This window comes from Mytilus galloprovincialis, chromosome 4 (genome assembly GCF_965363235.1).
Source record: "Mytilus galloprovincialis chromosome 4, xbMytGall1.hap1.1, whole genome shotgun sequence".
In the NCBI taxonomy this organism is placed as follows: domain Eukaryota; kingdom Metazoa; phylum Mollusca; class Bivalvia; order Mytilida; family Mytilidae; genus Mytilus; species Mytilus galloprovincialis.
The window spans coordinates 45,966,624-45,985,038 of record NC_134841.1 but is presented as its reverse complement, the minus strand read 5'-3'; positions in this window follow the sequence as shown (position 1 = coordinate 45,985,038).

Here is an 18,415-nt window from a genome sequence, read left to right as displayed (position 1 = left end):
TCATGTGGTCAGAGTTATCTCCCATTGACTAATTGGAAAAAATTAAAGTACCGTAGAAACTGTAAAATAGTTTCAAAGACAGGGTATGTGCTATGTAAAGAAAAAATATACTCAACTTTCAATGTTCTTCTTCTGTATGCGTTCCCAAGGCATCTGAAAGAGAAAAAAAAAAGAGTATGAATTAGTAAAATAGTTTCAAAGACAGGGAGGGGCCTATGTAAAGAAAAAAATGAATGCATGCAATAATATCTGAATTTACAGTATCTAGCTATATCAAATTTATCAATTGAAATGAAGATTACTAATTAATCTGGAAGAATCAGTAAATATACTGTTTATCCCACAAAAATAAAAATAAACATCATGTGGTCAGAGTTATCTCCCATTGACTAAATGTAAAAAAATTTAAAGTACCGTAGAAACTGTAAAATAGTTTCAAAGACAAGGTAGGCGCCTATGTAAAGAAAAATATACTCAACTTTCAATGTTCTTCTTCTGTATGCGTTCCCCAGGCATCTGAAAGAGAAAAAAAGAGTATGAATTAGTAAAATACTTTCAAAGACAGGGAGGGGCCTATGTAAAGAAAAAAATGAATGCATGCAATAATATCTGAATTTACAGTATCTAGCTATATCAAATTTATCAATTGAAATAAAGATTACTAATTAATCTGGAAGAATCAGTCAATTTACTGTTTATCCCACAAAAATAAAAATAAACATCATGTGGTCAGAGTTATCTCCCATTGACTAAATGGAAAAAATTTAAAGTACCGTAGAAACTGTAAAATAGTTTCAAATACAGGGTATGGGCTATTTAAATAAAAAAATATACTCAACTTTCAATGTTCTTCTTCTGTATGCGTTCCCAAGGCATCTGAAAGAGAAAAAAAAAAGAGTATGAATTAGTAAAATATTTTCAAAGACAGGGTAGGGGCCTATGTAAAGAAAAAAATGAATGCATGCAATAATATCTGAATTTACAGTATCTAGCTATATCAAATTTATCAATTGAAATAAAGATTACTAATTAATCTGGAAGAATCAGTCAATTTACTGTTTATCCCACAAAAATAAAAATAAAAAAAAATTCCTATGTAAAGAAAAATATACTCAACTTTCAATGTTCTTCTTATGTATGCGTTCCCCAGGCATCTGAAAGAAAAAAAAAGAGTATGAATTAGTAAAATATTTTCAAAGACAGGGTAGGGGCCTATGTAAAGAAAAATATACTCAACTTTCAATGTTCTTCTTCTGTACACGTTCCCCAGGCATCTGGAAAAAAAAAGAGTATGAATTAGTAAAATATTTTCAAAGACAGGGTAGGGGCCTATGTAAAGAAAAATATACTCAACTTTCAATGTTCTTCTTCTGTACGCGTTCCCCAGGCATCTAAAAGAAAAGAATAGAGTATGAATTAGTAAAATAGTTTCAAAGAAAGGGAAGGGGCCTATGTAAAGAAAAATATACTCAACTTTCGATGTTCTTTTTCTGTACAGTTCCTTTCTGGCATCTGAAAGAAAAATAAAGAGTATGAATTAGTATAATAGTTTCAAAGACAGGGTAGGGGCCTATGTAAAGAAAAATATACTCAACTTTCAATGTTCTTCTTCTGTACGCATTCCCCAGGCATCTGAAAGAAAAAAAAAGAGTATGAATTAGTAAAATAGTTTCAAAGAGAGGGTAGGGGCCTATGTAAAGAAAAATTTACTCAACTTTCAATGTTCTTCTTCTGTTGGCATTCTCCAGGCATCTGAAAGAAAAATAAAGAGTATGAATTAGTAAAATAGTTTCAAAGAGAGGGTAGGGGCCTATGTAAAGAAAAATTTACTCAACTTTCAATGTTCTCCTTCTGTATGGTTCCCATTAGGCATCTGAAAGAAAAAAAAAGAGTATGAATTAGTAAAATAGTTTCAAAGACAGGGTAGGGGCCTATGTAAAGAAAAATATACTCAACTTTCAATGTTCTCCTTCTGTATGGTTCCCATTAGGCATCTGAAAGGAAAAATAAAGAGTATGAATTAGTAAAATAGTTTCAAAGAGAGGGTAGGGGCCTATGTAAAGAAAAATATACTCAACTTTCAATGTTCTTCTTCTGTACGCATTTCCCAGGCATCTGAAAGAGAAAAAAAAAGAGTATGAATTAGTAAAATAGTTTCAAAGACATGGTAGGGGCCTATGTAAAGAAAAATATACTCAACTTTCAATGTTCTTCTTCTGTACATGTTCCCCAGGCATCTGAAAGAAAAAAAAAGAGTATGAATTAGTAAAATAGTTTCAAAGAGAGGGTATGGGCCTATGTAAAGAAAAATATACTCAACTTTCAATTTTCTTCTTCTGTAGGCATTCCCCAGGCATCTGAAAGAAAAAAAAGAGAAGAATTAGTAAAATAGTTTCAAAGACATGGTAGGGCCTATGTAAAGAAAAATATACTCAACTTTCAATGTTCTTCTTTTGTACATGGTCCCCAGGCATCTGAAAGAGAAAAAAAAGAGTATGAATTAGTAAAATAGTTTCAAAGAGAGGGTAGGGGCCTATGTAAAGAAAAATTTACTAAAATTTCAATGTTCTTCTTCTGTAGGCATTCCCCAGGCATCTGAAAGAAAAATAAAGAGTATGAATTAGTAAAATAGCTTCAAAGACAGGGTAGGGGCCTATATAAAGAAAAATATACTCAACTTTCAATGTTCTTCTTCTGTACGCGTTCCCCAGGCATCTGGAAAAAAAAAGAGTATGAATTAGTAAAATATTTTCAAAGACAGGGTAGGGGCCTATGTAAAGAAAAATATACTCAACTTTCAATGTTCTTCTTCTGTACGCGTTCCCCAGGCATCTAAAAGAAAATAATAGAGTATGAATTAGTAAAATAGTTTCAAAGAAAGGGAAGGGGCCTATGTAAAGAAAAATATACTCAACTTTCGATGTTCTTTTTCTGTACAGTTCCTTTCCGGCATCTGAAAGAAAAATAAAGAGTATGAATTAGTATAATAGTTTCAAAGACAGGGTAGGGGCCTATGTAAAGAAAAATATACTCAACTTTCAATGTTCTTCTTCTGTACGCATTCCCCAGGCATCTGAAAGAAAAAAAAAGAGTATGAATTAGTAAAATAGTTTCAAAGAGAGGGTAGGGGCCTATGTAAAGAAAAATTTACTCAATTTTCAATGTTCTTCTTCTGTTGGCATTCCCCAGGCATCTGAAAGAAAAATAAAGAGTATGAATTAGTAAAATAGTTTCAAAGAGAGGGTAGGGGCCTATGTAAAGAAAAATTTACTCAACTTTCAATGTTCTTCTTCTGTACGCTTTCCCCAAACATCTGAAAGGAAAAAAAAAAGAGTATGAATTAGTAAAATAGTTTCAAAGACAGGGTAGGGGCCTATGTAAAGAAAAATATACTCAACTTTCAATGTTCTCCTTCTGTATGGTTCCCATTAGGCATCTGAAAGAAAAAAAAAAGAGTATGAATTAGTAAAATAGTTTCAAAGACAGGGTAGGGGCCTATGTAAAGAAAAATATACTCAACTTTCAATGTTCTCCTTCTGTATGGTTCCCATTAGGCATCTGAAAGGATAAAAAAGAGTATGAATTAGTAAAATAGTTTCAAAGAGAGGGTAGGGGCCTATGTAAAGAAAAATATACTCAACTTTCAATGTTCTTCTTCTGTACGCATTTCCCAGGCATCTGAAAGAAAAAAAAAAAGAGTATGAATTAGTAAAATAGTTTCAAAGACATGGTAGGGGCCTATGTAATGAAAAATATACTCAACTTTCAATGTTCTTCTTCTGTACATGTTCCCCAGGCATCTGAAAGAAAAAAAAAGAGTATGAATTAGTAAAATAGTTTCAAAGAGAGGGTAGGGGCCTATGTAAAGAAAAATATACTCAACTTTCAATTTTCTTCTTCTGTAGGCATTTCCCAGGCATCTGAAAGAAAAAAAAGAGTAGGAATTAGTAAAATAGTTTCAAAGACATGGTAGGGGCCTATGTAAAGAAAAATATACTCAACTTTCAATGTTCTTCTTCTGTACATGTTCCCCAGGCATCTGAAAGAGAAAAAAAAGAGTATGAATTAGTAAAATAGTTTCAAAGAGAGGGTAGGGGCCTATGTAAAGAAAAATTTACTAAACTTTCAATGTTCTTCTTCTGTAGGCATTCCCCAGGCATCTGAAAGAAAAATAAAGAGTATGAATTAGTAAAATAGTTTCAAAGACAGGGTAGGGGCCTATATAAAGAAAAATATACTCAACTTTCAATGTTCTTCTTCTGTACGGTTCCCGTCCAGCATCTGAAAGAAAAACAAAGAGTATGTATTAGTAAAACAGTTTCAAAGACAGGGTAGGGGCATATGTGCTTTTTCAATAATATTTTTACAGTGTGTTGTACAAAATGTACTACTTTTTGGACAAATTATATCAAAATTACAGAAAACTGCATCGACTCTTAAACTCAAAATATAGACAATTTTAATTAAGGAGGTCTTGAAATCTTTCAGCTCTCTTGGCTACAAGCATACCTCTATAGTGCCTAACAAGATTTTGTGAGACAAAACTGATCTTAAAACGATCGTATTGAATTTTATGTCCAAAATAGGCAGATAGAACATATTTTGACTTTAAATTATGACTCTGACAATTTGGGGGAATTAATTGTAATTATAAAATTATTATGAGATTGAAAAATGTTTTCTTTCATTAGATAAACAACAATTTTATCTGGTGTGGTCATATATATGTAAAATGTATTTTTGGAATTTCTCTTGGCTTTGGATCTTAATGTAGACCTATTTGAAAACAGGACTAAAAATAAAAAATCTAAATACCCGGTTAGATTGACATATCAAAAAACCCAATAATTTAACTATTGATGAAATCAAACAAAGCTTTATTTCAGACTCTTTGGACCTCAATGTGGACCAATTAGAAAATAGGGCCCAAAATCAAAACACTTAATACATGGTTTGATTAATATTCAGCATATCAAAGACCCCCAATAATTCAATTTTTGTTAAAATCAAACAAAATTTAATTTTGGACCCTGATTTGGACCAACTTAAAAACTGGGCCCATCATCAAAAGTCTAAAAACATGTTTAAATTCAGCATATCAAAGAACCCAAAGAATTCATTTTTTGTTAAATACAAACTAAGTTTAATATTGGATCCTTTAGACCCTAATGTAGACCAATTTGAAAACAGCACCAACAAGAATGTGTCCATAGTACACGGATGCCCCACTCGCATTATCATTTTCTATGTTCAGTGGACCGTGAAATTGGGGTCAAAACTTTAATTTGGAATTAAAATTAGAAAGATCATATCATAGAGAACATGTGTACTAAGTTTCAAGTTGATGTAACTTTAACTTCATCAAAAACTACCTTGACCAAAAACTTTAACCTGAACTTTGCACTATCATTTTCTATGTTCAGTGGACCATGAAATTGGGGTCAAAACTATAATTTGGCATTAAAATTAGAAAGATCATATCATGGGGAACATGTGTATTAAGTTTCAAGTTGATTGGACTTCAGCTTCATCAAAAACTACCTCGACCAAAAACTTTAACCAGACGGACGAACAGAGGCACAGACGGACCGACGGACGAACGGAGGCACAGACCAGAAAACATAATGCCCCTCTACTATCGTAGGTGGGGCATAAAAATTAAAAATCTAAATACACAGTTAGATATGGCATAAGAAACAACCTCAAATAATTCAGTTTTTCATAAGACCAAACAAAGTTTAATTTTGGACCCTTTGGACCTTAAAGTTGACCAATTTAAATATGGGCCCCAAAAATAAAAAAACTTAATTCATGGTTAGATTCAGCATATAAAAGAACCCCAAGAATTCAGGAATGAAACCCCATTGATATTTGTAAAGAAATAAGCAATTTATACAAAGTATAAGAAAAGTATTCTTTTTGCCCCTTTTTGGCCCCTAATTCCAAAATAGTTGGACCATAACCCACAAAATCAATCCCAACCTTCCTTACTTGGTATGAAACCTTGTGGTAAATTTTTCAGAAAGATCCATACACTTATAATTACACACAAGTTATTGTCTGGAAACTAGAATAAAGGTCTGCACTTTAGCGCATGATACGCCTGTTGCTCTTTTAACTTGTCTTTTATGCTTTAAATGAATTTATATGATCAACTAGAAATATATATACAATTCAAAAGGGATGTTACATTAATATATTCACCAAAGTTTCATAAAATCTCCCTTTTTTTAAGTATCAAAATTGTTTTAATACTTAAGAAAACGTAAAATCTAAAATTTCTAAAAATGGAAAGGGAGCTTATGTCAATAGATATAAACAATTTATCAAAGTTGCATAAAATTTTGTGAAAGTGTTAGTTATTGTCCCAAAATTGGAAAATCCCCCCTTTTTTAAGCATAAAAATTCATAACACGGAAATATAAAATCTGAAATTTATAAAAATTGAAAGGGAGCTTGCATCAATAGATATAAACAATTCACCAAAGTTTCATGGACATTGGTGAAAGCCTTTTTGAGTTATTGTCTGAAGTGTTGAAAATCCCCCTTTTTTTATGAATAAATCCCAATAAATCCAAAACTTAAAATCTGAAATTTATAAAAATTGAAAGGGAGCTTACATCAATAGATGTAAACAATTCAACAAAGTTTCATGGACATTGGTGAAAGCCTTTTTGAGTTATTGTCCAAAGTGTTGAAAATCCCCCCTTTTTTATGAATAAAGCCCCATAAATCCAAAACTTAAAATCTGAAATTAAAAAAAACGAAAGGGAGCTTACGTCAATAGATATAAACAATTCACTTAAGTTTCATGGAAATTGGTGAAAGTGTTTTTGAGTTATTGTCCGAAGTGTGGACGACGGACGGACGGACAGACAGACGGACAGACGGATGGACAGACGGACAGACGGACAACGGTATACCATAATACGTCATGTCTAAAAGATGACGGGCGTATAAAAATCCTTATTTGAACCCTTTTTTAGGCCCAAAATTCCGTACCTGTTGGGACCATAACCCCTTAAATCAGTCCCAAACTTTCCTTTCATATGGTTTCATACCTTGTTGTTAAAAATTCTTAGAGATCCATTCCCTTAAACTGAAGTTATTGTTCCTAAACTAAATATCTTAGGATGATGCAGACGACAATGAGGAATGGGCGTCAAGTTGGTTACCTATTCCCTATTCCCTATTCGTTACCTATTCCCTATTCCCTATTCGTTGCCTATTCGTTACCTATTCCCTATTCCCTATTCGTTACCTATTCGTTACCTATTCCCTATTCCCTATTCGTTACCTATTCGTTACCTATTCCCTATTCCCTATTCGTTGCCTATTCGTTACCTATTCCCTATTCCCTATTCGTTACCTATTCGTTACCTATTCCCTATTCCCTATTCGTTACCTATTCGTTACTTATTTGATTTTTAATATCCTTCCCCCTTTTTAATTATGGCATGGAATAGTTTAATATGGCTGCCGTTACCATGGAAACGGCACAATTGTGAAAAAAAATGAGCTTTTGGTTTTTGGTGAACTGTTTGGATATGCTTCAACTCAGAATCATCATATTTTAAAACAATGTAGGTGCCCACTATATACAGGTGTTGGATGATTTTGGCGATCATTGGAACTACTATGTTGCCATGGAAACTACACCAAAATTTTCAAAATTCTAAAAATGCTCAAAACTTCATGAAACTTCACAGTAATGATGAGCAACATTGGAGTTGGAATTTCCAAAATAGGTCTTGTTACCATGGAAACAATGCAAAAAGGTCAAAAATTTCAAAAATAAGAATTTTCCGCAAACTGGATGAAACTTTACAGGAATGGTAACTGGCATAGGCAGAGTTGGATTTTGAAGTTAGAATTTTCAAAATGGGTCCGTAACCATGGAAACAGCAAAAATATCAAAAATTCAAAATGTTCAAACTTAATGAAACTTTGCAAAAATGTTACTAGACATCTGTAGATGCTCTCTTTGACTTTGGAATTGTCAAAATGGCTGTCGCTCACCTGGTAATAGGGGGAAGGGGTGCCTTCCGTTATTGCTAGCAATTACAAATCTAGTTGTTAATAGTCTTACATATGGTAATAGTTCTGAATTGGTTGAGGTAAAATGATCTTTTTATGACCTATTTATATGTGTTTGTGCTCAACCGATCCTTTTACTTCATATTCGATACGCATTTGTTCCTTACTTGTTTTTTATACGTTCTACCTTTTAACTGCTTTATGTCCGTATGTTTGAAGATGGATCTTGGTTCGACGGGATGAAATCACCGTGTTAGCGCTTGCGTAAAAACGAAGATGTGGTATGATTGCCAATGAGACAACACTCCACATTAGACCAAAATGACACAGAAATTATCAACTATAGTTCACTGTACGGCCTTCAACAATGAGCATAGCCAAAACCGTGTAGTCACCTATAAAAGGCCCAGACATGACAACCTCATACAATTCAAACAACAAAACTGACGGCCGTATTTCATATACAAAAAAATAAACGGAAATATGTAACACAAAAACAAACGATAACTACTTAATTTCAGGCTCTTGTCTAGGGACAGGCACATACTTACATAATGTGGTAGAGTTAAACATGTAAGCAGGGTGTACATCGTTTCGGAGCATGCTATTACCTTGTTTAATTCGTTCCATCACTCGCTTATAATTCGCTTATAATACGTGTATCTTACGTTGCACCTTTTAAAACATGATTTTCAATTGTTTTGTTGTCTCTGGTGGAAGATTTGGGCTCTTAGAGGTGATATAACTCTATAAGTGCATTTGTATCCGTTCCAGCGGTCGGATAATACCCTGTTAAATATTCGTTACTATTTCGCTTTTAAAAAGTTTGTTGTACGTTGCACCTTTTAGAAAAGGATTTCCAATTGTGTTCATATCTCTGGTGGTAATAATGTGTTCTTATAGATGAAATACCCCTATAAGCGCATATGTACTCGTTCCAGCGATCGGTTAATACCCTGTTACCTATTCGTTACATATTCGTTACCTATTCACTTATAGTACGTTTGTTGTACGTTGCACCTTTTAGAAAAGGATTTTCAATTAAATTCATATCTCTGATGGTAACAATGTGTTCTTAGAGATGAAATGACCCCATTAGAGCGCATGTACCCGTTCTAGCGCTCGGTAAATAACCTGTTACCTATTCGTTACTTATTCGCTTTTAATCCGCGGGGTATACGGTGCACCTTGAAATAAATCGTTTTTTAATTGTGTTCAGGTCTCTGGTGGTAAGAATGTGTTCTTAGAGATGAAATGACCCTATTAGCGCGCATGTACCCGTTCCAGCGCTCGGTTAATACCCTGTTACCTATTCGTTACCTATTCGTTACCTATTCGCTTATAATACATTTTTTATACGTTGCACCTGTTAGAAAAGGATTTTCAATTATGTCCAGGTCTCAGACGGTAACAATGTGTTCTTAGAGATGAAATGACCCCATTAGAGCGCATGTACCCGTTCCAGCGCTCGGTAAATAACCTGTTACCTATTCATTACCTATTCGCTTTTAATGCGCGGGGTATACGGTGCACCTTGAAATAAATCGTTTTTTAATTGTGTTCAGGTCTCTGGTGGTAAGAATGTGTTCTTAGAGATGAAATGACCCTATTAGCGCGCATGTACCCGTTCCAGCGCTCGGTTAATACCCTGTTATCCATTCGTTACCTATTCGTTACCTATTCGCTTATAATACATTTTTTTATACGTTTCGCCTGTTAGAAAAGGATTTTCAATTATGTCCATGTCTCAGGTGGTAACAATGTGTTCTTAGAGATGAAATTACCCTATTAGCGCTCATGTACCCGTTCCAGTGCTCGGTAAATAATCTTGTTACCTATTCGTTACCTATTCGCTTTTAATGCGCGGGGTATACGCTGCAACTTGAAATAAATCGTGTTTTAATTGCGTTCATGTCTCAGGTGGTAACAATGTGTTCTTAGAGATGAAATGACCCCATTAGAGCGCATGTACCCGTTCCAGCGCTCGGTAAATAACCTGTTACCTATTCGTTACCTATTCGCTTTTAATGCGCGGGGTATACGCTGCAACTTGAAATAAATCGTGTTTTAATTGCGTTCATGTTTCAGGTGGTAACAATGTGTTCTTAGAGATGAAATGACCCCATTAGAGCGCATGTACCCGTTCCAGCGCTCGGTAAATAATCTTGTTACCTATTCGTTACCTATTCGCTTTTAATATGCGGGGTATACGCTGCAACTTGAAATAAATCGTGTTTTAATTGCGTTCATGTCTCTGGTGGTAACAATGTGTTCTTAGAGATGAAATGACCCCATTAGAGCGCATGTACCCGTTCCAGAGCTCGGTAAATAACCTGTTACCTATTCGTTACCTATTCGCTTTTAATGAGCGGGGTATACGGTGCACCTTGAAATAAATCGTTTTTTTAATTGTGTTCAGGTCTCTGGTGGTAAGAATGTGTTCTTAGAGATGAAATGACCCTATTAACGCGCATGTACCCGTTCCAGCGCTCGGTTAATACCCTGTTACCTATTCGTTACCTATTCGTTACCTATTCGCTTATAATACATTTTTTATACGTTGCACCTGTTAGAAAAGGATTTTCAATTATGTCCAGGTCTCAGACGGTAACAATGTGTTCTTAGAGATGAAATGACCCCATTAGAGCGCATGTACCCGTTCCAGCGCTCGGTAAATAACCTGTTACCTATTCATTACCCTATTAGCGCTCATGTACCCGTTCCAGTGCTCGGTAAATAATCTTGTTACCTATTCGTTACCTATTCGCTTTTAATGCGCGGGGTATACGCTGCAACTTCTAATAAATCGTGTTTTAATTGCGTTCATGTCTCATGTGGTAACAATGTGTTCTTAGAGATGAAATGACCCCATTAGAGCGCATGTACCCGTTCCAGCGCTCGGTAAATAACCTGTTACCTATTCGTTACCTATTCGCTTTTAATGCGCGGGGTATATGCTGCACCTTGAAATAAATCGTGTTTTAATTGTGTTCATGTCTGGTGGTAACAATGTGTTCTTAGAGATGAAATGACCCCATTAGAGCGCATGTACCCGTTCCAGAGCTCGGTAAATAACCTGTTACCTATTCGTTACCTATTCGCTTTTAATGAGCGGGGTATACGGTGCACCTTGAAATAAATCGTTTTTTTAATTGTGTTCAGGTCTCTGGTGGTACGAATGTGTTCTTAGAGATGAAATGACCCTATTAACGCGCATGTACCCGTTCCAGCGCTCGGTTAATACCCTGTTACCCATTCGTTACCTATTCGTTACCTATTCGCTTTTAATGCGCGGGTTATACGGTGCACCTTGAAATAAATCGTTTTTTAATTGTGTTCATGTCTGGTGGTAACAATGTGTTCTTAGAGATGAAATTACCCTATTAGCGCGCATGTACCCGTTCCAGCGCTCGGTTAATACCCTGTTACCTATTCGTTACCTATTCGTTACCTATTCGCTTATAATACATTTTTTTATACGTTTCACCTGTTAGAAAAGGATTTTCAATTATGTCCAGGTCTCAGACGGTAACAATGTGTTCTTAGAGATGAAATGACCCCATTAGAGCGCATGTACACATTCCTGCGCTCGGTAAATAACCTGTTACCTATTCGTTACCTATTCGCTTTTAATGCGCGGGGTATACGCTGCAACTTGAAATAAATCGTGTTTTAATTGTGTTCATGTCTGGTGGTCACAATGTGTTCTTAGAGATGAAATGACCCCATTAGAGCGCATGTACCCGTTCCAGCGCTCGGTAAATAACCTGTTACCTATTCGTTACCTATTCGCTTTTAATGAGCGGGGTATACGGTGCACCTTGAAATAAATCGTTTTTTAATTCTGTTCAGGTCTCTGGTGGTAAGAATGTGTTCTTAGAGATGAAATGACCCTATTAGCGCGCATGTACCCGTTCCAGCGCTCGGTTAATACCCTGTTACCCATTCGTTACCTATTCGTTACCTATTCGCTTTTAATGCGCGGGGTATACGCTGCAACTTGAAATAAATCGTGTTTTAATTGTGTTCATGTCTCAGGTGGTAACAATGTGTTCTTAGAGATGAAATTACCCTATTAGCGCTCATGTACCCGTTCCAGTGCTCGGTAAATAATCTTGTTACCTATTCGTTACCTATTCGCTTTTAATGCGCAGGGTATACGCTGCAACTTGAAATACATCGTGTTTTAATTGTGTTCATGTCTCAGGTGGTATCAATGTGTTCTTAAAGATGAAATGACCCCATTAGAGCGCATGTACCCGTTCCAGCGCTCGGTAAATAACCTGTTACCTATTCGTTACCTATTCGCTTTTAATGCGCTGGGTATACGGTGCACCTTGAAATAAATTGTTTTTTAATTGTGTTCATGTCTGGTGGTAACAATGTGTTCTTAGAGATGAAATTACCCTATTAGCGCGCATGTACCCGTTCCAGCGCTCGGTTAATACCCTGTTACCTATTCGTTTCCTATTCGTTACCTATTCGTTACCTATTCGCTTATAATACATTTTTTTATACGTTTCACCTGTTAGAAAAAGATTTTCAATTATGTCCAGGTCTCAGACGGTAACAATGTGTTCTTAGAGATGAAATGACCCCATTAGAGCGCATGTACCCGTTCCAGCGCTCGGTAAATAACCTGTTACCTATTCGTTACCTATTCGCTTTTAATGAGCGGGGTATACGGTGCACCTTGAAATAAATCGTTTTTTAATTGTGTTCAGGTCTCTGGTGGTAAGAATGTGTTCTTAGAGATGAAATGACCTATTAACGCGCATGTACCCGTTCCAGCGCTCGGTTAATACCCTGTTACCCATTCGTTACCTATTCGCTTTTAATGCGCGGGTTATACGGTGCACCTTGAAATAAATCGTTTTTTAATTGTGTTCAGGTCTCTGGTGGTAGGAATGTGTTCTTAGAGATGAAATGACCCTATTAGCGCGCATGTACCCGTTCCAGCGCTCGGTTAATACCCTGTTACCTATTCGTTACCTATTCGTTACCTATTCGCTTATAATACATTTTTTTATACGTTGCACCTGTTAGAAAAGGATTTTCAATTATGTCCATGTCTCAGGTGGTAACAATGTGTTCTTAAAGATGGAATGACCCCATTAGAGCGCATGTACCCGTTCCAGCGCTCGGTAAATAACCTGTTACCTATTCGTTACCTATTCGCTTTTAATGCGCGGGGTATACGCTGCAACTTGAAATAAATCGTGTTTTAATTGTGTTCATGTCTGGTGGTAACAATGTGTTCTTAGAGATGAAATGACCCCATTTGAGCGCATGTACCCCCGTTCCAGCGCTCGGTAAATAACCTGTTACCTATTCGTTACTTTTTCGCTTTTAATGCGCGGGGTATACGGTGCACCTTGAAATAAATCGTTTTTTAATTGTGTTCAGGTCTCTGGTGGTAAGAATGTGTTCTTAGAGATGAAATTACCCTATTAGAGCGCATGTACCCGTTCCAGCGCTCGGTTAATACCCTGTTACCTATTCGTTACCTATTCGTTACCTATTCGCTTATAATACATTTTTTTATACGTTGCACCTGTTAGAAAAGGATTTTCAATTATGTCCAGGTCTCAGACGGTAACAATGTGTTCTTAGAGATGAAATGACCCCATTAGAGCGCATGTACCCGTTCCAGCGCTCGGTAAATAACCTGTTACCTATTCGTTACCTATTCGCTTTTAATGCGCGGGGTATACGGTGCACCTTGAAATAAATCGTTTTTTAATTGTGTTCAGGTCTCTGGTGGTAAGAATGTGTTCTTAGAGATGAAATGACCCTATTAGCGCGCATGTACCCGTTCCAGCGCTCGGTTAATACCCTGTTACCTATTCGTTACCTATTCGTTACCTATTCGCTTATAATACATTTTTTTATACGTTGCACCTGTTAGAAAAGGATTTTCAATTATGTCCATGTCTCAGCTGGTAACAATGTGTTCTTAGAGATGGAATGACCCCATTAGAGCGCATGTACCCGTTCCAGCGCTCGGTAAATAACCTGTTACCTATTCGTTACCTATTCGCTTTTAATGCGCGGGGTATACGCTGCAACTTGAAATAAATCGTGTTTTAATTGTGTTCATGTCTGGTGGTAACAATGTGTTCTTAGAGATGAAATGACCCCATTTGAGCGCATGTACCCCCGTTCCAGCGCTCGGTAAATAACCTGTTACCTATTCGTTACTTATTCGCTTTTAATGCGCGGGGTATACGGTGCACCTTGAAATAAATCGTTTTTTAATTGTGTTCAGGTCTCTGGTGGTAGGAATGTGTTCTTAGAGATGAAATGACCCTATTAGCGCGCATGTAGCCGTTCCAGCGCTCGGTTAATACCCTGTTACCTATTCGTTACCTATTCGCTTATAATACATTTTTTTATACGTTTCACCTGTTAGAAAAGGATTTTCAATTATGTCCATGTCTCAGGTGGTAACAATGTGTTCTTAGAGATGAAATTACCCTATTAGCGCTCATGTACCCGTTCCAGCGCTCGGTTAATACCCTGTTACCTATTCGTTACTTATTCGCTTTTAATGCGCGGGGTATACGGTGCACCTTGAAATAAATCGTTTTTTAATTGTGTTCAGGTCTCTGGTGGTAAGAACGTGTTCTTAGAGATGAAATTACCCTATTAGCGCGCATATACCCGTTCCAGCGCTCGGTTAATACCCTGTTACCTATTCGTTACCTATTCGTTACCTATTCGCTTATAATACATTTTTTTATACGTTTCACCTGTTAGAAAAGGATTTTCAATTATGTCCATGTCTCAGGTGGTAACAATGTGTTCTTAGAGATGAAATGACCCTATTAGAGCGTATGAACCCGTTCCAGCGCTCGCTAAATACCCTGTTACCTATTCGTTACCTATTCACTTATAATACGTTTGTTGTATGTTGCACCTTTTAGAAAAGGATTTTTAATTGTCTCCATGTCTTTTGTGGTAACAATGTGTTCTTAGAGATGAAATTACCCTATTAGCGCGCATGTACCCGTTCCAGCGCTCGGTAAATACCCTGTTACCTATTCGTTACCTATTCACTTATAATACGTTTGTTGTACGTTGCACCTTTCAGAAAAGGATTTTCAATGGTGTCCGTGTCTCTGGTGGTAAGAATGTGTTCTTAGAGATGAAATGACCCTATTAGAGCGCATGAACCTGTTCCAGCGCTCGTTTAATACCCTGTTACCTATATGTTACCTATTCACTTATAATACGTTTGTTGTATGTTGCACCTTTTAGAAAAGGATTTTTAATTGTCTCCATGTCTCTTGTGGTAACAATGTGTTCTTAGTGATGAAATGACCCTATTAGCGCGCATGTACCCGTTCCAGCGCTCGGTAAATACCCTGTTACCTATTCACTTATTATACGTTTGTTGTACGTTGCACCTTTCAGAAAAGGATTTTCAATTGTGTCCATGTCTCTGGTGGTAACAATGTGTTCTTAGAGATGAAATGACCCTATTAGCGCACATGTACCCGTTCCAGCGCTCGATAAATACCCTGTTACCTATTTGTTTCCTATTCTTTACCTATTCACTTATAAGACGTTTGTTAATGAGTAAAATTTCACTGTTGTCATGGTTTTTTTATGTGTCTGACTGATACCCTGTTTCCTTTTGGTTTTATTTACTGATTTGTCATTTGTCAGAGTCAAAATGATTGGACATAATGAAGTTTAAATAAAGAAAGATGAACTGGTTTTGTAAGCAATTAATAAAATTACTTTAGGTTTGTTTAAGCTTTTGATTTTGTCATTTGATTATAGGGACATACCTTTTCAAATTTTCCTAGGAGTTCAGTTTTTATTGATTTTACCTCCTTGTATAAACTACTTATATTGCTTTAAAGTAGCTGTTCTTTTATGAGTTTTAGATACTGTAGAAACGAAGATAGAACAGGTTGCCTATCACTGTCTCTCGGCTTTAAAATAAGTGGCATATGTTATAACATATATGATGTATCAAACAAAAGACAGAGATGTGTAATGTTCCTGGTGCATTATCCATTTCAGAAATCAGTGTAGGAATATATCTAAACAACTAACAACTGTACATGCATTTATTTACATAACAGCATATATATAACCGAGCGCTGGAACGGGTACATGAGCGCTAATAGGGTAATTTCATCTCTAAGAACACATTGTTACCACCTGAGACATGGACATAATTGAAAATCCTTTTCTAACAGGTGCAACGTATAAAAAAATGTATTATAAGCGAATAGGTAACGAATAGGTAACGAATAGGTAACAGGGTATTAACCGAGCGCTGGAACGGGTACATGCGCGCTAATAGGGTAATTTCATCTCTAAGAACACATTCTTACCACCAGAGACCTGAACACAATTAAAAAACGATTTATTTCAAGGTGCAGCGTATACCCCCCGCATTAAAAGCGAATAGGTAACGAATAGGTAACAGGTTATTTACCGAGCGCTGGAACGGGTACATGCGCTCTAATGGGGTCATTTCATCTCTAAGAACACATTGTTACCGTCTGAGACCTGGACATAATTGAAAATCCTTTTCTAACAGGTGCAACGTATAAAAAAATGTATTATAAGCGAATAGGTAACGAATAGGTAACAGGGTATTAACCGAGCGCTGGAACGGGTACATGCGCGCTAATAGGGTAATTTCATCTCTAAGAACACATTCTTACCACCAGAGACCTGAACACAATTAAAAAAACGATTTATTTCAAGGTGCACCGTATACCCCGCGCATTAAAAGCGAATAAGTAACGAATAGGTAACAGGTTATTTACCGAGCGCTGGAACGGGGGTACATGCGCTCAAATGGGGTCATTTCATCTCTAAGAACACATTGTTACCACCAGACATGAACACAATTAAAACACGATTTATTTCAAGTTGCAGCGTATACCCCGCGCATTAAAAGCGAATAGGTAACGAATAGGTAACAGGTTATTTACCGAGCGCTGGAACGGGTACATGCGCTCTAATGGGGTCATTCCATCTCTAAGAACACATTGTTACCACCTGAGACATGGACATAATTGAAAATCCTTTTCTAACAGGTGAAACGTATAAGAAAATGTATTATAAGCGAATAGGTAACGAATAGGTAACGAATAGGTAACAGGGTATTAACCGAGCGCTGGAACGGGTACATGCGCGCTAATAGGGTCATTTCATCTCTAAGAACACATTTCTACCACCAGAGACCTGAACACAATTAAAAAACGATTTATTTCAAGGTGCACCGTATACCCCGCGCATTAAAAGCGAATAGGTAACGAATAGGTAACAGGTTATTTACCGAGCGCTGGAACGGGTACATGCGCTCTAATGGGGTCATTTCATCTCTAAGAACACATTGTTACCGTCTGAGACCTGGACATAATTGAAAATCCTTTTCTAACAGGTGCAACGTATAAAAAAATGTATTATAAGCGAATAGGTAACGAATAGGTAACGAATAGGTAACAGGGTATTAACCGAGCGCTGGAACGGGTACATGCGCGCTAATAGGGTTATTTCATCTCTAAGAACACATTCTTACCACCAGAGACCTGAACACAATTAAAAAACGATTTATTTCAAGGTGCAGCGTATACCCCCCGCATTAAAAGCGAATAGGTAACGAATAGGTAATAGGTTATTTACCGAGCGCTGGAACGGATACATGCGCTCTAATGGGGTCATTTCATCTCTAAGAACACATTGTTACCGTCTGAGACCTGGACATAATTGAAAATCCTTTTCTAACAGGTGCAACGTATAAAAAAATGTATTATAAGCGAATAGGTAACGAATAGGTAACAGGGTATTAACCGAGCGCTGGAACGGGTACATGCGCGCTAATAGGGTAATTTCATCTCTAAGAACACATTCTTACCACCAGAGACCTGAACACAATTAAAAAAACAATTTATTTCAAGGTGCACCGTATACCCCGCGCATTAAAAGCGAATAAGTAACGAATAGGTAACAGGTTATTTACCGAGCGCTGGAACGGGGGTACATGCGCTCAAATGGGGTCATTTCATCTCTAAGAACACATTGTTACCACCAGACATGAACACAATTAAAACACGATTTATTTCAAGTTGCAGCGTATACCCCGCGCATTAAAAGCGAATAGGTAACGAATAGGTAACAGGTTATTTACCGAGCGCTGGAACGGGTACATGCGCTCTAATGGGGTCATTCCATCTCTAAGAACACATTGTTACCACCTGAGACATGGACATAATTGAAAATCCTTTTCTAACAGGTGAAACGTATAAGAAAATGTATTATAAGCGAATAGGTAACGAATAGGTAACGAATAGGTAACAGGGTATTAACCGAGCGCTGGAACGGGTACATGCGCGCTAATAGGGTCATT